The sequence below is a fragment of the Salvelinus alpinus genome, chromosome 11 (genome assembly GCF_045679555.1).
Source record: "Salvelinus alpinus chromosome 11, SLU_Salpinus.1, whole genome shotgun sequence".
NCBI lineage: Eukaryota > Metazoa > Chordata > Actinopteri > Salmoniformes > Salmonidae > Salvelinus > Salvelinus alpinus.
The window spans coordinates 14737347-14763798 of record NC_092096.1 but is presented as its reverse complement, the minus strand read 5'-3'; the positions used below and the strand labels follow the sequence as shown (position 1 = coordinate 14763798).

The 26452-nt window shown below is 48.1% G+C and overlaps 1 pseudogene; it reads right to left on the bottom strand.

Moving 5' to 3' along the window:
- LOC139533630 (fibroblast growth factor receptor substrate 2-like) overlaps positions 1 to 7667 on the bottom strand; it is an 18465-nt pseudogene extending 10798 nt beyond the window's left edge.
- Positions 7668 to 26452: the final 18785 nt, after the last annotated feature.

Genomic DNA, 26452 nt, shown 5'->3' with positions numbered 1-26452 from the left:
ACTGACTACAACCTCACAGCACAGTTCACTGACTACAACCTCACAGCACAGTTCACTGACTACAACCTGACAGCACAGTTCACTGACTACAACCTGACAGCACAGTTCACTGACTACAACCTGACAGCACAGTTCACTGACTACAACCTCACAGCACAGTTCACTGACTACAACCTCACAGCACAGTTCACTGACTACAACCTGACAGCACAGTTCACTGACTACAACCTGACAGCACAGTTCACTGACTACAACCTGACAGCACAGTTCACTGACTACAACCTGACAGCACAGTTCACTGACTACAACCTGACAGCACAGTTCACTGACTACAACCTGACAGCACAGTTCACTGACTACAACCTGACAGCACAGTTCACTGACTACAACCTGACAGGACAGTTCACTGACTACAACCTGACAGCACAGTTCACTGACTACAACCTCACAGCACAGTTCACTGACTACAACCTCACAGCACAGTTCACTGACTACAACCTGACAGCACAGTTCACTGACTACAGCCTCACAGCACAGTTCACTGACTACAACCTGACAGCACAGTTCACTGACTACAACCTGACAGCACAGTTCACTGACTACAACCTGACAGCACAGTTCACTGACTACAACCTGACAGCACAGTTCACTGACTACAACCTGACAGCACAGTTCACTGACTACAACCTGACAGCACAGTTCACTGACTACAACCTGACAGCACAGTTCACTGACTATAACCTGACAGCACAGTTCACGGACTACAACCTGACAGCACAGTTCACTGACTACAACCTGACAGCACAGTTCCTTGACTACAACCTGATAGCACAGTTCACTGACTACAACCTGACAGCACAGTTCACTGACTACAACCTGACAGCACAGTTCACTGACTACAACCTCACAGCACAGTTCACTGACTACAACCTCACAGCACAGTTCACTGACTACAACCTGACAGCACAGTTCACTGACTACAGCCTGACAGCACAGTTCACTGACTACAACCTGACAGCACAGTTCACTGACTACAACCTCACAGCACAGTTCACTGACTACAACATCACAGCACAGTTCACTGACTACAACCTGACAGCACAGTTCACTGACTACAACCTGACAGCACAGTTCACTGACTACAACCTGACAGCACAGTTCACTGACTACAACCTGACAGCACAGTTCACTGACTACAACCTGACAGCACAGTTCACTGACTACAACCTCACAGCACAGTTCACTGACTACAACCTCACAGCACAGTTCACTGACTACAACCTGACAGCACAGTTCACTGACTACAACCTCACAGCACAGTTCACTGACAGCACAGTTCACTGACTACAACCTGACAGCACAGTTCACTGACTACAACCTCACAGCACAGTTCACTGACTACAAGCTGACAGTACAGTTCACTGACTACAACCTCACAGCACAGTTCACTGACTACAACCTGACAGCACAGTTCACTGACTACAACCTCACAGCACAGTTCACTGACTACAACCTGACAGCACAGTTCACTGACTACAACCTCACAGCACAGTTCACTGACTACAAGCTGACAGTACAGTTCACTGACTACAACCTCACAGCACAGTTCACTGACTACAACCTGACAGCACAGTTCACTGACTACAACCTCACAGCACAGTTCACTGACTACAACCTGACAGCACAGTTCACTGACTACAACCTCACAGCACAGTTCACTGACTACAACCTCACAGCACAGTTCACTGACTACTGACTACAACCTCAGGAGTAGTTAGATAAAACAACAGTGACAACACAGTGTATCCTTCAGGTGTCCATAGAGTCTAATATGAAAAGGGAGAGAAAGAGAGAGGGAGAGAGGGAGAGGGAGGTAGGGTTTTAGGCTGGGTATCTGAGGGAGAGAGGGAGAGATACTTCTGCCTCTTTAGGGTTTAGGCTGGGTATCTGATGGAGAGAGGGAGAGAGGCCTCTTTAGGGTTTTAGGCTGGGTATCTGAGGGAGAGAGGGAGAGATACTTCTGCCTCTTTAGGGTTTAGGCTGGGTATCTGATGGAGAGATACTTCTGCCTCTATAGGGGTTTAGGCTGGGTATCTGAGGGAGAGAGGGAGAGAGGCCTCTTTAGGGTTTTAGGCTGGGTATCTGAGGGAGAGATACTTCTGCCTCTTTCGGGTTTTAGGCTGGGTATCTGAGGGAGAGAGGGAGAGAGGCCTCTTTAGGGTTTTGGGCTGGGTATCTGAGGGAGAGAGGGAGAGAGGCCTCTTTAGGGTTTTAGGCTGGGTATCTGAGGGAGAGAGGGAGAGAGGCCTCTTTAGGGTTTTAGGCTGGGTATCTGAGGGAGAGAGGGAGAGAGGCCTCTTTAGGGTTTTAGGCTGGGTATCTGAGGGAGAGAGGGAGAGAGGCCTCTTTAGGGTTTTAGGCTGGGTATCTGAGGGAGAGATACTTCTGCCTCTTTAGGGGTTTAGGCTGGGTATCTGAGGGAGAGAGGCCTCTTTAGGGTTTTAGGCTGGGTATCTGAGGGAGAGAGGGAGAGAGGCCTCTTTAGGGTTTTAGGCTGGGTATCTGAGGGAGAGAGGGAGAGAGGCCTCTTTAGGGTTTTAGGCTGGGTATCTGAGGGAGAGATACTTCTGCCTCTTTAGGGGTTTAGGCTGGGTATCTGAGGGAGAGAGGCCTCTTTAGGGGTTAGGCTGGGTATCTGAGGGAGAGAGAGATACTTCTGTCTCTTTAGGGGTTTAGGCTGGGTATCTGAGGGAGAGAGGGAGAGGCCTCTTCAGGGTTTTAGGCTGGGTATCTGAGGGAGAGAGGGAGAGGGAGGTATCTGTAAAGACCTTTCTGACAACTGCTGATGTGAAAAGGGCTTCATAAAATATATATTTTCTTTTGTAAACTTTTTACCACTTTTTCTCCTCAATTTCATGATATCCAATTGATAGTTACAGTCTTGTCCCATCGCTGCAACCCTCGTACGGAGAGGCGAAGGTCGAGAAACACGACCCTGCCAAGCCGCACTGCTTCTTGACACAATGCTCGCTTAACACGGAAGCCAGCCGCACCAATGTGTTGGAGGAAACACTGTACACCTGGTGACCGTGTCAGCGTGCACTACGCCCGGCCCGCCACAGGAGTCGCTAGTGTGCGATGGGACAAGGACATCCCGGCCAGCCAAACCCTCTCCTAACCCGGACGACGCTGAACTAAACCCTCTCCTAACCCGGACGACGCTGAACCAAACCCTCTCCTAACCCAGACGACGCTGAACCAAACCCTCCCCTAACCCGGACGACGCTGAACCAAACCCTCTCCTAACCCGGGCGTCGCTGAACCAAACCCTCTCCTAACCCGGGCGACGCTGGGCCAAACCCTCTCCTAACCCAGACGACGCTGAACCAAACCCTCTCCTAACCCGGACGACGCTGAACCAAACCCTCTCCTAACCCGGACGACGCTGAACCAAACCCTCTCCTAACCCGGACGACGCTGAACCAAACCCTCTCCTAACCCGGACGACGCTGGGTCAATTGTGCGTTGCCTCATGGGTCTCCCGGTCGCGGCTGGCTGCAACACAGCCCGGGATCGAACCCGGATCTGTAGTGACGCCTCAGTCTCAGCCTTAGACCGCTGCGCCACACGGGAGGTCCCCTTATAAAATACATTTGATTGATTGATAATATGTGAGAGAAAGTAGGCAATATTTGACGGTCAGTGCGTACCCTGTCCAGTCTGGCATCGTCGCCCGCTCTCGAAGGAGAAGAGGTTGGAGTCGTAACCGTAGCGACGCAGACAGAGGTAAGGCCACTTGACAGTGTCACGTTTCCTGGTGTGGAGGATAAGCTCCTCCTCTGTCAGCTCCATCAAGCCTGAGCCCAACTCATTACCATCGTCATCCACATTTATCACCTGGGGGGGAGAGAGAAAGAGAGGGAGGGTGAGAGAGAGAGAGTGAGAGAGGGAGGGTGAGAGAGTGAGAGAGGGTGGGGGAGAGAGAGGCATGGAAGAGAGAGAGAGGGGGAGGCAGAGAGAGAGGGGGTGCAGAGAGAGAGGGGGGGCATAGAGAGAGACACACACACACAGAACAGATGAGAAAACCATCAGTGAAACGAGTCTGTGATAAACATTGAGAAAATCTGGGTCTCAATTTGGGATGGATGTGACAAGACACTTAAAAGTCATATTACACTTTGTGAAGAAAGACCCTGAAGTATCCAGCCATGTGATCTCTAATGAATGTTTTACTAACAGGGTTACAGAATGACCCGATTCAATGGATTATCAGAATTACTACTGTAGCTTCTACTAACAGTTGACCCTCTATATTGTCTGAGTCAGTGGGGAACACTCCACACAGTTCCAGTAGCACTAGCATCAGGTCTACAGCACAGTGTTAGCAGTAGCACTAGCATCAGGTCTACAGCACAGTGTTAGCAGTAGCACTAGCATCAGGTCTACAGCACAGTGTTAGCAGTAGCACTAGCATCAGGTCTACAGCACAGTGTTAGCACTAGCACTAGCATCAGGTCTACAGCACAGTGTTAGCAGTAGCACTAGCATCAGGTCTACAGCACAGTGTTAACAGTAGCACTAGCATCAGGTCTACAGCACAGTGTTAGCAGTAGCACTAGCATCAGGTCTACAGCACAGTGTTAGCAGTAGCACTAGCATCAGGTCTACAGCACAGTGTTAACAGTAGCACTAGCATCAGGTCTACAGCACAGTGTTAGCAGTAGCACTAGCATCAGGTCTACAGCACAGTGTTAGCAGTAGCACTAGCATCAGGCCTACAGCACAGTGTTAGCAGTAGCACTAGCATCAGGCCTACAGCACAGTGTTAGCAGTAGCACTAGCATCAGGCCTACAGCACAGTGTTAGCAGTAGCACTAGCATCAGGCCTACAGCACAGTGTTAGCAGTAGCACTAGCATCAGGTCTACAGCACAGTGTTAGCAGTAGCACTAGCATCAGGTCTACAGCACAGTGTTAGCAGTAGCACTAGCATCAGGTCTACAGCACAGTGTTAGCAGTAGCACTAGCATCAGGTCTACAGCACAGTGTTAGCAGTAGCACTAGCATCAGGTCTACAGCACAGTGTTAGCAGTAGCACTAGCATCAGGTCTACAGCACAGTGTTAGCAGTAGCACTAGCATCAGGTCTACAGCACAGTGTTAGCAGTAGCACTAGCATCAGGTCTACAGCACAGTAGACAAAAGCAGCTATGTCGCAGGCAGAGGGCCAGAGTCAGGCTGACTGGTTAATGATTTGACATGTCAGAAACAAGCAGACCAGTCATCCGTTGCTATATTACTGGTATCCCATGATCCAACCTAGCTGGCCATTAAAGCAAAGCTGTGTCTGGTCTGACTAACACAGTACAGTACCTGTCTGTACACCATACTATACTGCAGACACAGTCTGTCTATCTGTCCTTGTGGAAGCCCTGGATAGAACACTACTACTATATACCCTGAGGTAGAAATGATCCTTTACCACAGGGAGGAGGAGGGAGAGACAGAGAGGAGGGGGAGGGAGAGACAGAGAGGAGGGAGGGAGGGAGGGAGAGACAGGGGGAGGGAGGGGGGAGACAGGGGGGAGGGGGGGGGAGAGAGAGACAGAGAGGGGGGAGGGAGAGACAGAGAGGGGGAGGGAGAGACAGAGAGGAGGGGAGGGAGGGAGAGGCAGAGAGGGGGGAGGGAGGGAGAGACAGAGATGAGGGGGAGGGAGGGAGAGACAGAGATGAGGGGGAGGGAGGGAGAGACAGAGAGGAGGGGGAGGGAGGGAGAGACAGAGAGGAGGGGGAGGGAGGGAGAGACAGAGAGGAGGGAGGGAGAGACAGAGAGGAGGGGAGGGAGGGAGAGACAGAGAGGGGGGAGGGAGGGAGAGACAGAGATGAGGGGGAGGGAGGGAGAGACAGAGATGAGGGGGAGGGAGGGAGAGACAGAGAGGAGGGGGAGGGAGGGAGAGACAGAGAGGAGGGGGAGAGACAGACAGACAGACAGACAGACAGACAGACAGACAGACAGACAGACAGACAGACAGACAGACAGACAGACAGACAGACAGACAGACAGACAGACAGACGCTGGCTGTGTGCACACTGCCCACAAAATGAGGTGGAAACTGAGCTGCACTTCCTAACCTCCTGCCAAATGTATGACCATATTAGAGGCACATATTTCCCTCAGATTACACAGATCCAAAGAATTTGAAAACAAACACAATTATTGATAAACTCCCATATCTACTGGGTGAAATACCAGTGTGACATCACAGCAGCAAGAAAAGGGCAACCAGTGAAGAACAAACACCATTGTAAATACAACCCATATTTATGTTTATTTATTTTCCCTTTTGTACTTTAACAGAGGGAGGGAGGGGGCAGAGGGAGGGAGGAGGCAGAAGGAGGGAGGGGCGGGAGGAGGCAGAGGGAGGGAGGGGGCAGAGGGAGGGAGGGGGCAGAGGGAGGGAGGGGGCAAAGGGAGGGAGGAGCGAGAGGGAGGGAGAGAGACAGAGAGGAAAAAGAGAAGGGGACCCACCTTGAATTTGCTCTGATGCTTATCAGGGAAGTCTTTGTCAGGACAGCTACAGTAGCTACCCATGGCTCGTTCAGAACACCATCTGACCTCTACAGGACAGACAACACAGACATTATCACTCAGACGGCAACGGCAACCTGGACAAGCTGACACTGGGAGTATCACTGGAACCCTTACCATCACGCGTCTGCATTTCAGATCAAACGGATATCAAGACAAATAAACAGCATGGTACTCGCAACGCCAGGGTTGTGGGTTCGATTCCCATGGGGGACCAGTACGGAGAAAAGTAGGAAAATGTATGAACTCACTACTGTAAGTAAATTACTTTTTCTTTCTTTTTTTACATATTTGCCTTTGGATGATGCTGTACTTCCCCCAAACGGCCAGCAGAGGGCAGGCTGTAATAACGCCACCACACTAACCCTATATCTAACCACTACTAGTCTATCTCTAGTCCCCTATATCTAACCACTACTAGTCTATCTCTAGTCCCCTATATCTAACCACTACTAGACTATCTCTAGTCCCCTATATCTAACCACTACTAGTCTATCTCTAGTCCCCTATATCTAACCACTACTAGTCTATCTCTAGTCCCCTATATCTAACCACTACTAGTCTATCTCTAGTCCCCTATATCTAACCACTACTAGACTATCTCTAGTCCCCTATATCTAACCACTACTAGTCTATCTCTAGTCCCCTATATCTAACCACTACTAGTCTATCTCTAATCCATATATCTAACCACTACTAGTCTGTCTCTAGTCCCCTATATCTAACCACTACTAGTCTATCTCTAGTCCCCTATATCTAACCACTACTAGTCTATCTCTAGTTCCCTATATCTAACCACTACTAGTCTATCTCTAGTCCCCTATATCTAACCACTACTAGTCTATCTCTAGTCCCCTATATCTAACCACTACTAGTCTCTCTCTAGTCCTGTATATCCAGTCCCAACTAGTTGCTGACAGTGACATACAGCACACAGGCCTAACCTATATCCAGTATCCATCAATGTTCCAGGTGCCCTCCCCAGCGCTGGGTCCCGAGTCACACCTTCTCACCATGGCCTGTCCTCACCATGGCCTGTCCTCATCATGGCCTGTCCTCATCAGGGTCCCCTCACATCAGCCTGCAGAGGACAGAGAGACAGAGATTCAATATTGGGATTGATGCTTTGTCATTTTATTTATTTATTTAATTTTTATTTAACCTTTATTTAACCAGGTAGGCAAATTGAGAACACGTTCTCATTTACAATTGCGACCTGGCCAAGATAAAGCAAAGCAGTTCGACACATACAACAACACATAGTTACACATGGAGTAAAACAAACATATAGTCAATAATACAGTGAAAAAAAAATAAGTCTATATACAATGTGAGCAAGTGAGGTGAGATAAGGGAGGTGAAGGCAAACAAATATATGTATAAATAAATAAAAATATAAAAGGCCATGGAGGCGAAGTGAGTACAACACAGCAAGTAAAATAAAAACTAAAAAAACAATGGAATGGTTGGTTTGCAGTGGAAGAAAGTGCAAAGTAGAGACAGAAATAATGGGGTGCAAAGGAGCAAAATAAATTAATAAATAAATACAGTAGGTAAAGAGGTAGTTGTTTGGGCTAAATTGTAGATGGGTTATATACAGGTGAGGTAATCTATGAGCTGCTCTGACAGCTGGTGCTTAAAGCTAGTGAGGGAGATAGGTGTTTCCAGTTTCAGAGATTTTTGTAGTTCGTTCCAGTCATTGGCAGCAGAGAACTGGAAGGAGAGGCGTCCAAAGGAAGAATTGGTTTTGGGGGTGACTAGAGAGATATACCTGCTGGAGCGCGTGCTACAGGTAGGTGCTGCTATGGTGACCAGCGAGCTGAGATAAGGGGGGACTTTACCTAGCAGGGTCTTGTAGATGACCTGGAACCAGTGGGTTTGGCGACGAGTATGAAGCGAGGGCCAGCCAACGAGAGTGTACAGGTCGCAGTGGTGGGTAGTATATGGGGCTTTGGTGACAAAACGGATGGCACTGTGATAGACTGCATCCAATTTATTGAGTAGGGTTTTGGAGGCTATTTTGTAAATGACATCACCGAAGTCGAGGATTGGTAGGATGGTCAGTTTTACAAGGGTATGTTTGGCAGCATGAGTAAAGGATGCTTTGTTGCGGAATAGGAAGCCAATTCTAGATTTGACTTTGGATTGGAGATGTTTGATGTGAGTCTGGAAGGAGAGTTTACAGTCTAACCAGACACCTAGGTATTTGTAGGTGTCCACATATTCTAAGTCAGAGCCGTCCAAAGTAGTGATGTTGGACAAGCGGGCAGGAGCAGGCAGCGATCGGTTGAAGAGCATGCATTTGGTTTTACTTGTATTTAAGAGCAGTTGGAGGCCACGGAAGGAGAGTTGTATGGCATTGAAGCTCGCCTGGAGGGTTGTTAACACAGTGTCAAAAGAAGGGCCAGAAGTATACAGAATAGTGTCGTCTGCGTAGAGGTGGATCAGAGAATCACCAGCAGCAAGAGCGACATCATTGATGTAAACAGAGAAGAGAGTCGGTCCAAGAATTGAACCCTGTGGCACCCCCATAGAGACTGCCAGAGGCCCGGACAACAGACCCTCCGATTTGACACACTGAACTCGATCAGAGAAGTAGTTGGTGAACCAGGCGAGGCAATCATTAGAGAAACCAAGGCTGTCGAGTCTGCCAATGAGGATGTGGTGATTGACAGAGTCAAAGGCCTTGGCCAGGTCAATGAATACGGCTGCACAGTATTGTTTCCTATCGATGGCGGTTACGATATCGTTTATGACCTTGAGCGTGGCTGAGGTGCACCCATGACCAGCTCTGAAACCAGATTGCATTGCGGAGAAGGTGTGGTGGGATTCGAAATGGTCGGTAATCTGTTTGTTGACTTGGCTTTCGAAGACCTTAGAAAGGCAGGGTAGGATAGATATAGGTCTGTAGCAGTTAGGGTCAAGGGTGTCCCCCCCTTTGAAGAGGGGGATAACCGCAGCTGCTTTCCAATCTTTGGGGATCTCAGACGACACGAAAGAGAGGTTGAAGAGGCTAGTAATAGGGGTGGCAACAATTTCAGCAGATAGTTTTAGAAAGAAAGGGTCCAGATTATCTAGCCCGGCTGATTTGTAAGGGTCCAGATTTTGCAGCTCATTTAGAACATCAGCTGACTGTATTTGGGAGAAAGAGAAATGGGGAAGGCTTGGGCGAGTAGCAGAGGGGAGGGCAGTGCTGTTGTCCGGGGTGGGGGTAGCCAGGTGGAAAGCATGGCCAGCCGTAGAAAAATGCTTATTGAAATTCTCAATTATAGTGGATTTGTCGGTGGTGACAGTGTTTCCTATCTTCAGAGCGGTTGGAAGCTGGGAGGAGGTGTTCTTATTCTCCATGGACTTTACGGTGTCCCAGAACTTTTTTGAATTTGTGTTGCAGGAAGCAAATGTCTGCTTGAAAAAGCTAGCCTTGGCTGTTCTAACTGCCTGTGTATATTGGTTTCTGGCTTCCCTGAAAAGTTGCATATCACGGGGGCTGTTCGATGCTAATGCAGAACGCCATAGGATGTTTTTCTGTTGGTTAAGGGCAGTCAGGTCAGGAGAGAACCAAGGGCTATATCTGTTCCTGGTTCTAAATTTCTTGAATGGGGCATGCTTATTCAAGATGGTGAGGAAGGCATTTTTAAAAAATGACCAGGCATCCTCTACTGACGGGATGAGATCAATATCCTTCCAGGATACCCCGGCCAGGTCGATTAGAAAGGCCTGCTCGCTGAAGTGTTTCAGGGAGCGTTTGACAGTGATGAGTGGAGGTCGTTTGACCGCTGACCCATTACGGATGCAGGCAATGAGGCAGTGATCGCTGAGATCTTGGTTGAAAACAGCAGAGGTGTATTTGGAGGGCAAGTTTGTTAGGATGATATCTATGAGGGTACCCGTGTTTACGGAATTGGGGTGGTACCTGGTAGGTTCATTTATAATTTGTGTGAGATTGAGGGCATCAAGCTTAGATTGTAGGGTGGCTGGGGTGTTGAGCATGTTCAAATTTAGGTCGCCTAGCAGCACGAGCTCTGAAGATAGATGGGGGGCAATCAGTTCACATATAGTGTCCAGAGCACAGCTGGGGGCAGAGGGTGGTCTATAGCAGGCGGCAACGGTGAGAGACTTGTTTTTAGAGAGGTGGATTTTTAAAAGTAGAAGTTCAAATTGTTTGGGAACAGACCTGGATAGTATAACAGAACTCTGCAGGCAGTCTTTGCAGTAGATTGCAACACCGCCCCCTTTGGCCGTTCTATCTTGTCTGAAAATCTTGTAATTGGGGATGAAAATGTCTGAATTTTTGGTGGTCTTTCTAAGCCAGGATTCAGACACGGCTAAAACATCCGGGTTGGCAGAGTGTGCTAAAGCAGTGAACAAAACAAACTTAGGGAGGAGGCTTCTAATGTTAACATGCATGAAGCCAAGGCTATTACGGTTACAGAAGTCATCAAAAGAGAGCGCCTGGGGAATAGGAGTGGAGCCAGGTACTGCAGGGCCTGGATTCACCTCTACATCACCAGAGGAACAGAGGATGAGTAGGATAAGGGTACGGCTAAAAGCTATGAGAATTGGTCGCCTAGAGCTACTAGAGCAGAGAGTAAAAGGAGGTTTCTGGGGGCGATAAAATAGTTTAAAGGAATAATGTACAGACAAAGGTATGGTAGGATGTGAATACAGTGGAGGTAAACCTAGGTATTGAGTGATGATGAGAGAGATATTGTCTCTAGAAACATCATTGAAACCAGGTGATGTCATCGCATATGTGGGTGGTGGAACTGAGAGGTTGGATATGGTATAGAGAGCAGGGCTAGAGTCTCTACAGTGAAATAAGCCAATAAACACTAACCAGAACAGCAATGGACAAGTCATATTTACATTAAGGAGAGGCATGCTAATCGAGTGATCAATAAGGGTCCAGTGAGTAGAGGTTGGTTGGGGTCGTGGCGATCCAGACAGCTGGCCGGGTATATGGCTATCGGTAGCAGCATAGGATGGAGGTCTGTTTGTAGATACCTCGTGCGTTTCCGTCGGTAGGTTAGTGGGGTTCCGTGTAGTGGGGTTCCGTGTGGTAGAGGGGATCAATCCAAATTGGCAAAATAGATATAGTGACCCAAGGAAAAAATAAAATAAATAAATAATAATAATAATAATAGTTGTCCGATATACTTGTTCAAATAGCAGCCGATAAGACAGCTAACGATTAGCGGGCCTCAGATGAGCGTTCAGGTAACGTCGGGACGGAGGTGCCAGTTGGATAAATCCCTCGGGCAGATAACGTCGGCAGTCAGTCGCGGCAGTCAGTCGTGAAGGCCCGGTGGGGTTCCGTATCTGCAGCAGCAACAAAAGAAACGGGTCCGGATGGTGATGGAACTCCTCAGCTGGCTAGCTCCAGAATGATTAGAGTTTGCTCCGGGGTCGACGTAAGCCAATAGTCACACGGTTTGCAGCTAGCTAGCTGCGAAATCAAGGTACAAGTGTCCAGAGCCTGCGGCTGGAATCCGGGGAAACTGAGAGAAAAAAAAAAAAAAAAAAAAAAAAAAAAAGAGTCCCGGAATGCTCCGGTCCGAGTCGCGTTGCACAAAAGTGCCGGTAGATTATCGAGCTAAAGGAATAGCTGATGACCACTAAACGTGGGCAGCTGAAACACCAACGCTAGCCAGCAAACCGGCTAATTTCGGGGCAGCTACAGATTAGCTTCTTCCTAGCTATCGGAGTAGCTTCTGGTTAAGCTTTCAGGCTAGCTTCTGAATTAGCCCCTGACTAGCTTCCACGATGGATTTTCAGATTGAGGTAAGTAATACTTTTGTAATTGGTGAAGCGGGTTGCAGGAAAGCTTTTGCAGGAAAGCTTTTGTAGTTGAGTTCTTGGATAATAAAATAGATAAAAGATATGCGAAGAAAGGTGTAAATATATATATATACAGGACACGAACAATACGGAACAGAAAAGGACGTCTGAACTGCTACGCCACCTTGGATTATAGTCATTCAAATGCATTCAACCACACTACAGATGACAGTATATTAGAGAGGACTCCAACACACTACAGATGACAGTATAGTAGAGATGACTCCAACAAACTACAGATCAGGCTGAGAGTAGTGAGTAAAGCATGGATACTGCAATTACTACAGTGCTTTACAAAACAGACAGACAGACAGACAGACAGACAGACAGACAGACAGACAGACAGACACAGACAGACAGACAGACAGACAGACAGACAGACAGACAGACAGACAGACAGACAGACAGACAGACAGACAGACAAACAGACAGACAGACAGACAGACAGACAGACAGACAGACAGACAGACAGGAGGGATGGAGAAAGACAGAGAGAGAGACAGAGAGAGAGGTGAAGTCACCTCACAGAAGCCTGCTCTGTCTTGACACTGCGCCGGGTAATAGAGAAGACCAGATGACAGTGTAGAGGAGGTGCTGCAGGTGAAAAGTGGAGGGTGTAGGCAATACAAATAAAAACATATAGAGACTGGGAGGACTATGGGGGCTGGCTGACTGGCTGGCTGATACCTGAGTGACGGGTAGAGAGTATTAATTAACCAGATAAATGGGGCGTCAAGATTGTGTGTGTGTGTATACGTGTGTGCTTGTGAGCGGTACGTGTGCATATGCGTATCTGTGTGTGCGTTTGTACAAGCAGCCGTGTGTTTGTGTGTGTGTGTGCGTTTGTGTATCTGTGTGTGCGTTTGTACAAGCAGTGTGGTTGTGTGTGTGTGGCACACCAGACTAATTAGATTGGGAGGCTCCAGGCTATATCTGCCTACTCAATCTTTCATAAAACAGAAAAGAATCTGCCTAAGGCGGACATTGTGTCTTCCTGCCTTCAGCACTCTGAGGCAAACGCACAGAGAACCACTAGCTCCATATTAGAACCTACGCACAGAGAACCTCTAGCTCCATATTAGAACCTACGCACAGAGAACCACTAGCTCCATATTAGAACCTACACACAGAGAACCTCTAGCTCCATATTAGAACCTACACACAGAGAACCTCTAGCTCCATATTAGAACCTACGCACAGAGAACCACTAGCTCCATATTAGAACCTACACACAGAAAACCACTAGCTCCATATTAGAACCTACACACAGAGAACCTCTAGCTCCATATTAGAACCTACACACAGAGAACCTCTAGCTCCATATTAGAACCTACACACAGAGAACCACTAGCTCCATATTAGAACCTACGCACAGAGAACCACTAGCTCCATATTAGAACCTACACACAGAGAACCACTAGCTCCATATTAGAACCTACACACAGAGAACCACTAGCTCCATATTAGAACCTACGCACAGAGAACCACTAGCTCCATATTAGAACCTACACACAGAGAACCTCTAGCTCCATATTAGAACCTACACACAGAGAACCTCTAGCTCCATATTAGAACCTACGCACAGAGAACCACTAGCTCCATATTAGAACCTACACACAGAGAACCACTAGCTCCATATTAGAACCTACACACAGAGAACCTCTAGCTCCATATTAGAACCTACACACAGAGAACCTCTAGCTCCATATTAGAACCTACGCACAGAGAACCACTAGCTCCATATTAGAACCTACACACAGAGAACCACTAGCTCCATATTAGAACCTACACACAGAGAACCACTAGCTCCATATTAGAACCTACGCACAGAGAACCACTAGCTCCATATTAGAACCTACACACAGAGAACCTCTAGCTCCATATTAGAACCTACACACAGAGAACCTCTAGCTCCATATTAGAACCTACACACAGAGAACCACTAGCTCCATATTAGAACCTACACACAGAGAACCACTAGCTCCATATTAGAACCTACACACAGAGAACCACTAGCTCCATATTAGAACCTACACACAGAGAACCTCTAGCTCCATATTAGAACCTACACACAGAGAACCTCTAGCTCCATATTAGAACCTACACACAGAGAACCTCTAGCTCCATATTAGAACCTACACACAGAGAACCACTAGCTCCATATTAGAACCTACACACAGAGAACCACTAGCTCCATAATAGAACCTACGCACAGAGAACCACTAGCTCCATATTAGAACCTACACACAGAGAACCTCTAGCTCCATATTAGAACCTACACACGGAGAACCTCTAGCTCCATATTAGAACCTACACACGGAGAACCACTAGCTCCGTATTAGAACCTACACACAGAGAACCTCTAACTCCATATTAGAACCTACACACAGAGAACCTCTAGCTCCATATTAGAACCTACACACAGAGAACCACTAGCTCCATATTAGAACCTACACACGGAGAACCTCTAGCTCCATATTAGAACCTACACACGGAGAACCACTAGCTCCGTATTAGAACCTACACACAGAGAACCTCTAACTCCATATTAGAACCTACACACAGAGAACCTCTAGCTCCATATTAGAACCTACACACAGAGAACCTCTAGCTCCATATTAGAACCTACACACAGAGAACCTCTAACTCCATATTAGAACCTACACACAGAGAACCTCTAGCTCCATATTAGAACCTACACACAGAGAACCTCTAACTCCATATTAGAACCTACACACAGAGAACCTCTAGCTCCATATTAGAACCTACACACAGAGAACCTCTAACTCCATATTAGAACCTACACACAGAGAACCTCTAGCTCCATATTAGAACCTACACACAGAGAACCTCTAGCTCCATATTAGAACCTACACACGGAGAACCTCTAACTCCATATTAGAACCTACACACAGAGAACCTCTAACTCCATATTAGAACCTACACACAGAGAACCTCTAGCTCCATATTAGAACCTACACACAGAGAACCTCTAGCTCCATATTAGAACCTACACACAGAGAACCACTAGCTCCATATTAGAACCTACACACAGAGAACCTCTAGCTCCATATTAGAACCTACACACAGAGAACCACTAGCTCCATATTAGAACCTACACACGGAGAACCTCTAGCTCCATATTAGAACCTACACACAGAGAACCACTAGCTCCATATTAGAACCTACACACAGAGAACCACTAGCTCCATATTAGAACCTACACACGGAGAACCTCTAGCTCCATATTAGAACCTACATTTGAAACGAACCTACTTTTCAGTAATAGGTTGTAGAGGCAGTCTCTCTGCTTACAGTAATAGGTTGTAGAGGCAGTCTCTCTGCTTACAGAAATAGGTTGTAGATGCAGTCTCTCTGCTTACAGTAATAGGTTGTAGAGGCAGTCTCTCTGCTTACAGTAATAGGTTGTAGAGGCAGTCTCTCTGCTTACAGTAATAGGTTGTAGAGGCAGTCTCTCTGCTTACAGAAATAGGTTGTAGAGGCAGTCTCTCTGCTTACAGTAATAGGTTGTAGAGGCAGTCTCTCTGCTTACAGTAATAGGTTGTAGAGGCAGTCTCTCTGCTTACAGTAATAGGTTGTAGAGGCAGTCTCTCTGCTTACAGTAATAGGTTGTAGAGGCAGTCTCTCTGCTTACAGAAATAGGTTGTAGAGGCAGTCTCTCTGCTTACAGAAATAGGTTGTAGAGGCAGTCTCTCTGCTTACAGTAATAGGTTGTAGAGGCAGTCTCTCTGCTTACAGTAATAGGTTGTAGAGGCAGTCTCTCTGCTTACAGTAATAGGTTGTAGAGGCAGTCTCTCTGCTTACAGTAATAGGTTGTAGAGGCAGTCTCTCTGCTTACAGTAATAGGTTGTAGAGGCAGTCTCTCTGCTTACAGAAAGGTATCGGACACATTAGGGATTGATAATAATACACACACAAAAAAATCTAATTCCACACAACCCAACAATGGACAGTTAAAAATCTGTTAATTTGATATGATACAACACGATGATTTAAGATTTGGAGCTACAGTGATTTACTGGAACACAGTGAAATGAGTGACACAGCCTAGCTCAGCCCAGCTATCAGGTAACCTGGTTCCATCAAGGTCTCAGGTTACCCAGACAAAGCAGCCTATCAGGTAACCTGGTTCCATCAAGGTCTCAGGTTACCCAGACAAAGCAGCCTATCAGGTAACCTGGTTCCATCAAGGTCTCAGGTTACCCAGACAAAGCAGCCTATCAGGTAACCTGGTTCCATCAATGTCTCAGGTAACCCAGACAAAGCAGCCTATCAGGTAACCTGGTTCCATCAAGGTCTCAGGTTACCCAGACAAAGCAGCCTATCAGGTAACCTGGTTCCATCAAGGTCTCAGGTTACCCAGACAAAGCAGCCTATCAGGTAACCTGGTTCCATCAAGGTCTCAGGTGACCCAGACAAAGCAACCTATCAGGTAACCTGGTTCCATCAAGGTCTCAGGTTACCCAGACAAAGCAACCTATCAGGTAACCTGGTTCCATCAAGGTCTCAGGTTACCCAGACAAAGCAGCCTATCAGGTAACCTGGTTCCATCAAGGTCTCAGGTTACCCAGACAAAGCAGCCTATCAGGTAACCTGGTTCCATCAAGGTCTCAGGTTACCCAGACAAAGCAGCCTATCAGGTAACCTGGTTCCATCAAGGTCTCAGGTGACCCAGACAAAGCAGCCTATCAGGTAACCTGGTTCCATCAAGGTCTCAGGTTACCCAGACAAAGCAGCCTATCAGGTAACCTGGTTCCAACAAGGTCTCAGGTTACCCAGACAAAGCAGCCTATCAGGTAACCTGGTTCCATCAAGGTCTCAGGTAACCCAGACAAAGCAGCCTATCAGGTAACCTGGTTCCATCAAGGTCTCAGGTAACCCAGACAAAGCAGCCTATCAGGTAACCTGGTTCCATCAAGGTCTCAGGTAACCCAGACAAAGCAGCCTATCAGGTAACCTGGTTTCATCAAGGTCTCAGGTAACCCAGACAAAGTAGCCTATCAGGTAACCTGGTTTCATCAAGGTCTCAGGTAACCCAGACAAAGCAGCCTATCAGGTAACCTGGTTCCATCAAGGTCTCAGGTTACCCAGACAAAGCAGCCAGACAGACTATTACCATTTAAAGTCTCACCATCACCGTGACAACAACCAAATACTCTGGGTGGGTGTGTGTGTGTGTGTGTGTGTGTGTGTGTGTGTGTGTGTGTGTGTGTGTGTGTGTGTGTGTGTGTGTGTGTGTGTGTGTGTGTGTGTGTGTGTGTGTGTGTGTGTGTGTGTGTGAACAGGATAAATGATCAACAGTTTAGAAGGCTTCCTGTAGGCTGACTGAGAAATGAAAACAAATCCTCCATGAACCTTGACGCCCCCACATGTAGAGGGGGGAGGACACCAAATCTACATGAGCGTGCGTACTCACAGTATCACACACACACACACAGCCACACACATACACAGTCACACACGGTCACACACACACACAGTCACACACGGTCACATACACGCGATCACACACACACACACACACACACACAGCTCTGTGCCATACCACCAGGCTCTCCCTCCAACCACCAGGCTGTCACCTGACTGGGGGAAAGTCCTCAACGTCAGCAACAACCGCCCCCATCCACACACACACACCCACACAGTTGTGAAGAGGACACGACAGCGCCTCTTTCCCCCACCACCAGGTGGTTGATAAGATTTGGCATGGGCCCTCAGATCCTCAAAAAGTTATACAGCTGCACCATTGAGAGCATCTTGACTGGTTGCATCACCACTTGGTACGGCAACTGCAAGGCACCTGACCACAAGGCGGTACAGATGGTGGTGAGTACGGCCCAGTACATCACTGGGACCGAGCTCCCTGCCATCCATGACCTCTATACCAGGCGGTGTCAGAGGAAGGCCCAAAACATTTTCAAAGACTCCAGCCACCCAAGTCCTAGACTGTTCTCTTTGCTACCACACGGCAAACGGTACCGATGAACCAAGTCTGGAACCAACAGGACCCTGAACAACTTGTTCCCTCAAAGCCATAAGACTCCTAAACAAGACTGCTAAATAGCTAATCAAGTGGCTACATGGACTTCCTGCACTGACCCTTTTTTACAGTAACTTTCTTGCGCTGGACTCTACCCACACTCGCTGGACTCTACCCACACTCGCTGGACTCTACCCACACTCGCTGGACTCTACCCACTCGCTGGACTCTACCCACTCGCTGGACTCTACCCACTCGCTGGACTCTACCCACACTCGCTGGACTCTACCCACACACGCTGGACTCTACCCACACACGCTGGACTCTACCCACACACGCTGGACTCTACCCACACACGCTGGTCTCTACCCACACACGCTGGACTCTACCCACACACGCTGGACTCTACCCACACACGCCGGACTCTACCCACACTCGCCGGACTCTACCCACACTCACCGGACTCTACCCACACTCACCGGACTCTACCCACACTCACCGGACTCTACCCACACTCACCGGACTCTACCCACACTCACCGGACTCTACCCACACTCACCGGACTCTACACACTCACCGGACTCTACTCACACTCACCGGACTCTACCCACACTCACCGGACTCTACCCACACTCACCGGACTATACACACTCACCGGACTCTACCCACTCGCTGGACTCTACCCACACTCGCTGGACTCTACCCACACTCACCGGACTATACACACTCACCGGACTCTACCCACACTCACCGGACTCTACCCACACTCACCGGACTCTACCCACACTCACCGGACTCTACCCACTCGCTGGACTCTACCCACTCGCTGGACTCTACCCACACTCACAGGACTCTACCCACACTCGCTGGACTCTACCCACACTCACCGGACTCTACCCACTCGCTGGACTCTACCCACTCGCTGGACTCTACCCACACTCACCGGACTCTACCCACACACGCTGGACTCTACCTACTCACTGGACTCTACCTACTCACTGGACTCTACCTACTCACTGGACTCTACCTACTCACTGGACTCTGCCTACTCACTGGACTCCTACCTACTCACTGGACTCTACCTACTCACTGGACTCTACCTACTCACTGGACTCTACCTACTCACTGGACTCTACCTACTCACTGGACTCTACCTACTCACTGGACTCTACCTACTCACTGGACTCTACCTACTCACTGGACTCTACCTACTCACTGGACTCTACCTACTCACTGGACTCTCCCTACTCACTGGACTCTCCCTACTCACTGGACTCTACCTACTCACTGGACTCTACCTACTCACTGGACTCTACCTACTCACTGGACTCTCCCTACTCACTGGACTCTACCTAATCACTGGACTCTACCTACTCACTGGACTCTACCTACTCACTGGACTCTGCCTACTCACTGGACTCTGCCTACTCACTGGACTCTACCTACTCACTGGACTCTACCTACTCACTGGACTCTACCTACTCACTGGACTCTACCTACATGCTCACTGCCGCCACACACACACAGCTGCTACCGTCTATTATCTATCCTGTTGCCTAGTCACTTTGCCCCCATCTAAATGTACATATCAACCTCAATTACCTCGTACCCCTGCACATCAACTCAGTACTGGTACTTCCTGTATACAGTCATGTTATTACCTCATACCCCTGCATTGACTCAGTACTGGTACTTCCTGTATACAGTCATGTTATTACCTCATACCCCTGCACATTGACTCAGTACTGGTACTTCCTGTATATAGCCATGTTATTACCTCATACCCCAGCACATTGACTCAGTACTGGTACTCCCTGTATATAGCCATGTTATTACCTCATACCCCTGCACATTGACTCAGTACTGGTACTCCCTGTATATAGCCATGTTATTACCTCATACCCCTGCATTGACTCAGTATTGGTACTTCCTGTATATAGCCATGTTATTACCTCATACCCATGCACATTGACTCAGTATTGGTACTTCCTGTATATAGCCGTGTTATTTCTACTCGTTATTGTTATTTGTTATTTTCTGTGTATTTATTCCCCGTGTCACTATTTCTATTTTTTAATTTCTATTTGATCTTTAACTCTGCATTGTTGGAAAAGGACCCGTCAGTAAGCATTTCACTGTTAGTCTACACCGGTTGTTTAGCTGTTAGTCTACACCGGTTGTTTAGCTGTTAGTCTACACCGGTTGTTTAGCTGTTAGCCTACACCGGTTGTTTAGCTGTTAGTCTACACCGGTTGTTTAGCTGTTAGTCTACACCGGTTGTTTAGCTGTTAGTCTACACCGGTTGTTTAGCTGTTAGTCTACACCGGTTGTTTAGCTGTTAGTCTACACCGGTTGTTTAGCTGTTAGTCTACACCGGTTGTTTAGCTGTTAGTCTACACCGGTTGTTTAGCTGTTAGTCTACACCGGTTGTTTAGCTGTTAGTCTACACCGGTTGTTTAGCTGTTAGTCTACACCGGTTGTTTAGCTGTTAGTCTACACCGGTTGTTTAGGAAGCATGTGACAAATAACACTTTCCCACAGTCTCCAAGCTACAGTACATACTTCCATAATGAATGTAGAGACACTGGCCATGCTAAGAGAAAGCAGAGCTACTTTATACTTCTCTGTCTATTTTCCTCCCTCCCCTGTCCTCTCTCATTCTCCATCTACCCCTTTCTCCCTCCTCTCTCTGTCCCTCAGTCCTCTCTGTCCCTCAGTCCTCTCTCCTTCTCTCTCTGTCCCTCCTTAGTCCTCTCTCCTTCCCTCTCTGTCCCTCCTTAGTCCTCTCTCCTTTCCTCTCTGTCCCTCCTTAGTCATCTCTCCTTCCCTCTCTGTCCCTCCTTAGTCCTCTCTCCTTCCCTCTCTGTCCCTCTCTCCTTCCCTCTGTCCCTCCTTAGTCCTCTCTCCTTCCCTCTGTCCCTCCTTAGTCCTCTCTCCTCCCCTCTGTCCCTCCTTAGTCCTCTCTCCTTCCCTCTGTCCCTCCTTAGCCTTCCCTCTGTCCCTCCTTAGTCCTCTCTCCTCCCCTCTGTCCCTCCTTAGTCCTCTCTCCTTCCCTCTGTCCCTCCTTAGTCCTCTCTCCTTCCCTCTGTCCCTCCTTAGCCTTCCCTCTGTCCCTCCTTAGTCCTCTCTCCTCCCCTCTGTCCCTCCTTAGTCCTCTCTCCTTCCCTCTGTCCCTCCTTCGTCCTCTCTCCTTCTCTCTGTCCCTCATTAGTCCTCTCTCTGTCCCTCCTTAGTCCTCTCTCCTTCTCTCTGTCCCTCAGTCCTCCTCTCTCTGTCCCTCCTTAGTTATCTCTCCTCTCTCTGTCCCTCCTTAGTCCTCTCTCCTCCTCTCTCTGTCCCTCCTTAGTCCTCTCTCCTTCTCTTTCCATTTCCCTCTCTACTTCACTCTCTCTCTACCCCCCCTCCCTTCCTCTCTTTCTCTAGAAAGAGATCAAACATAAACACAATGGTTAGTCTCTCTGTCTGACACATGTGAACCATCTCTGGCCTCTGCTTTTTACCCAGCAAGGCAAAGGGCCTGACGGGCGGTGCTTTGTTCTGAGTTCTACTCTCCATGGGCAGAGGGGATGGATGGAGGAGAGAGAACCACACAGAGACAGAGAGAGAACCACATACAGAGACAGAGAGAACCACACAGAGACAGAGAGAACCACATAGAGAGACAGATAGAGAGAACCACACACAGAGACAGAGAGAGAGAACCACACACAGACAGAGAGAGAGAACCACACACAGAGACAGAGAGACAGAGAGAGAGAACCACACACAGACAGAGAGACAGAGAGAGATAACCACACACAGAGACAGAGAGAGAACCACACACAGAGACAGAGAGAGAGAACCACACACAGAGACAGAGAGAGAGAACCACACACAGAGACAGAGAGAGAGAACCACACACAGAGACAGAGAGAACCACACACAGAGACAGAGAGAGAGAACCACACACAGAGACAGAGAGAGAGAACCACACACAGACAGAGAGACAGAGAGAGAGAACCACACACAGAGACAGAGAGAGAACCACACACAGAGACAGAGAGAGAACCACACACAGAGACTGAGAGACAGACAGAGAACCACACAGAGACACAGAGAGAGTGTGGACGGTCAGTTCAGCTTGCTGTGTGTGTCTGAAGTTCCCTGGAGGCTGTTTACCCTCAGATAGACCCCTACCTTATCTGACCGTTCTTTCTCTCTCTCCACATCTCTCCCTCCCGCCCCCCGCCGTCTCTCTCAGATGAAGGATCTCCATGGGTCTCTCACATTCCTTCCTGGCCTATTCTTAGCCGGGCCCCTGGAACGAGTCGCCCTGCCCAGCACACCTACGCGTCATCAGCACCAGGCAGGCCGGGATGGCACACAGCCAGGTAGCACGGCCAAACCAAAAGACAACTGAAGGATAGTGGGGGGGTTAGTACTAATACCAATATATAGGCTACCGTTGAAGAATGTTAGCAAGTAACACAACTTCTGAATACCATCCACTACCAGCTCCATTTCTGTGAGATAACGGCCAAGAGAATGTGGGAGAAAGTATGAGAGAACCAACGGAGAGAGGTGACGGGTAGGAGGAGGAGATAGAGAGAGCTGTAGCTGTTAGTCTACCGGTAGTGTGTTCTGTACCGTTATGAACACAATCCCCCTCATTCCAACCCCGTCAAACACACGGAGCATTAGAACGTGAACTAGGCCTACGCTACGCCAGCCTGCCGTTGACTCACTGGAGGGAAAATGAGTGGTTTAAAAAAACTAAACAAAACAAAAAACCTTTTCACCCACTCCACTGACCTTGTGGTAAAGCAGAGAAGATTGCTGGCTGAGAGAAAGAGAAAGGGAGAGAGAGAGAGAGAATGAGAGAGAGAAAGGGAGAGGGAGATGTAGCAGAGACTGAGAGATGTAGCAGATAGATTTTGTCTGAGTAAAACATTTTTGGAAAAACAAACAGAGGGGGTAGACTATCCCGAGGGCAGAGAAGAGTGTGTGTGTGTGGTGACTGCTTATGAATATTATTCCTGCCCTTACTGGGGCCCCTGCCCTCCCTTGACACAACTTCACACACACACACACACACACACGCACACACACACACACAATCTAAACCTCTCTGAGTTCAGCCGCCCCATCAGGGAGGTAACCAGTGAAAACAAATGGAAGCTTTCAATCAACATCAGGACTAGTTAGTTCTCTGCTCTGATCCTGACTGGCCCGACTCTAATAGATGTGTTCTGCTCTGATCCTGACTGGCCCGACTCTAATAGGTGTGTTCTGCTCTGATCCTGACTGGCCCGACTCTAATAGATGTGTTCTGCTCTGATCCTGACTGGCCCGACTCTAATAGATGTGTTCTGCTCTGATCCTGACTGGCCCGACTCTAATATATGTGTTCTGCTCTGATCCTGACTGGCCCGACTCTAATAGATGTGTTCTGCTCTGATCCTGACTGGCCCGACTCTAATAGATGTGTTCTGCTCTGATCCTGACTGGCCCGACTCTAATAGATGTGTTCTGCTCTGATCCTGACTGGCCCGACTCTAATAAATGTGTTCTGCTCTGATCCTGACTGGCCCGACTCTAATAGATGTGTTCTGCTCTGATCCTGACTGGCCCGACTCTAATAGATGTGTTCTGCTCTGATCCTGACTGGCCCGACTCTAATAGATGTGTTCTGCTCTGATCCTGACTGGCCCGACTCTAATAGATGTTCTCTGCTCTGATCCTGACCGGCCCGACTCTAATAGATGTGTTCTGCTCTGATCCTGACCGGCCCGACTCTAATAGATGTGTTCTGCTCTGATCCTGACCGGCCCGACTCTAATAGATGTGTTCTGCTCTGATCCTGACTGGCCCGACTCTAATAGATGTTCTCTGCTCTGATCCTGACTGGCCCGACTCTAATAAATGTGTTCTGCTCTGATCCTGACTGGCCCGACTCTAATAGATGTTCTCTGCTCTGATCCTGACTGGCCCGACTCTAATAGATGTGTTCTGCTCTGATCCTGACTGGCCCGACTCTAATAGATGTGTTCTGCTCTGATCCTGACTGGCCCGACTCTAATAGATTTTCTCTGCTCTGATCCTGACTGGCCCGACTCTAATAGATGTGTTCTGCTCTGATCCTGACCGGCCCGACTATAATAGATGTGTTCTGCTCTGATCCTGACTGGCCCGACTCTAATAGATGTGTTCTGCTCTGATCCTGACCGGCCCGACTCTAATAGATGTGTTCTGCTCTGATCCTGACTGGCCCGACTCTAATAGATGTGTTCTGCTCTGATCCTGACTGGCCCGACTCTAATAGATGTGTTCTGCTCTGATCCTGACTGGCCCGACTCTAATAGATGTGTTCTGCTCTGATCCTGACTGGCCCGACTCTAATAGATGTGTTCTGCTCTGATCCTGACTGGCCCGACTCTAATAGATGTGTTCTGCTCTGATCCTGACTGGCCCGACTCTAATAGATGTGTTCTGCTCTGATCCTGACTGGCCCGACTCTAATAGATGTGTTCTGCTCTGATCCTGACTGGCCCGACTCTAATAGATGTGTTCTGCTCTGATCCTGACTGGCCCGACTCTAATAGATGTGTTCTGCTCTGATCCTGACTGGCCCGACTCTAATAGATGTGTTCTGCTCTGATCCTGACTGGCCCGACTCTAATAGATGTTCTCTGCTCTGATCCTGACTGGCCCGACTCTAATAGATGTTCTCTGCTCTGATCCTGACTGGCCCGACTCTAATAGATGTGTTCTGCTCTGATCCTGACCGGCCCGACTCTAATAGATGTGTTCTGCTCTGATCCTGACTGGCCCGACTCTAATAGATGTGTTCTGCTTTGATCCTTTAAAAGGGGCAATCTAGGATTTGAAAAATAACAACAAGTCATCCCCGCCACTTGCAAACAGCTGAGTGATCGGGCATTTATAAGTTACATTCTTCAATAATCAACGGCACACAATATATAATTAATTTAAATGGATGTACCAACCCCAGATTGACCCTTTAAAACAGAAGGTGATCTTAAAATGTCCCATCAGAACAGTGGGAGGTCCTGACATTACAGTGATGTTTATAATGTCCCATCAGAACAGTGGGAGGTCTTGACATTAGTGATGTTTAAAATGTCCCATCAGAACAGTGGGAGGTCCTGACATTACAGTGATGTTTATAATGTCCCATCAGAACAGTGGGAGGTCCTGACATTACAGTGATGTTTATAATGTCCCATCAGAACAGTGGGAGGTCCTGACATTAGTGATGTTTAAAATGTCCCATCAGAACAGTGGGAGGTCCTGACATTACAGTGATGTTTATAATGTCCCATCAGAACAGTGGGAGGTCTTGACATTAGTGATGTTTAAAATGTCCCACCAGAACAGTGGGAGGTCCTGACATTACAGTGATGTTTATAATGTCCCATCAGAACAGTGGGAGGTCTTGACATTAGTGATGTTTAAAATGTCCCATCAGAACAGTGGGAGGTCCTGACATTACAGTGATGTTTATAATGTCCCATCAGAACAGTGGGAGGTCTTGACATTAGTGATGTTTAAAATGTCCCATCAGAACAGTGGGAGGTCTTGACATTAGTGATGTTTAAAATGTCCCACCAGAACAGTGGGAGGTCTTGACATTAGTGATGTTTAAAATGTCCCACCAGAACAGTGGGAGGTCCTGACATTACAGTGATGTTTAAAATGTCCCACCAGAACAGTGGGAGGTCCTGACATTACAGTGATGTTTAAAATGTCCCATCAGACCAGTGGGAGGTCCTGACATTACAGTGATGTTTAAAATGTCCCATCTGAACAGTGGGAGGTCCTGACATTACAGTGATGTTTATAATGTCCCATCAGAACAGTGGGAGGTCCTGACATTACAGTGATGTTTAAAATGTCCCACCAGAACAGTGGGAGGTCCTGACATTACAGTGATGTTTATAATGTCCCACCAGAACAGTGGGAGGTCCTGACTTGACATTACAGTGACAGAACAACATCTAGAACAAAACAGACACGTTGATCCATTA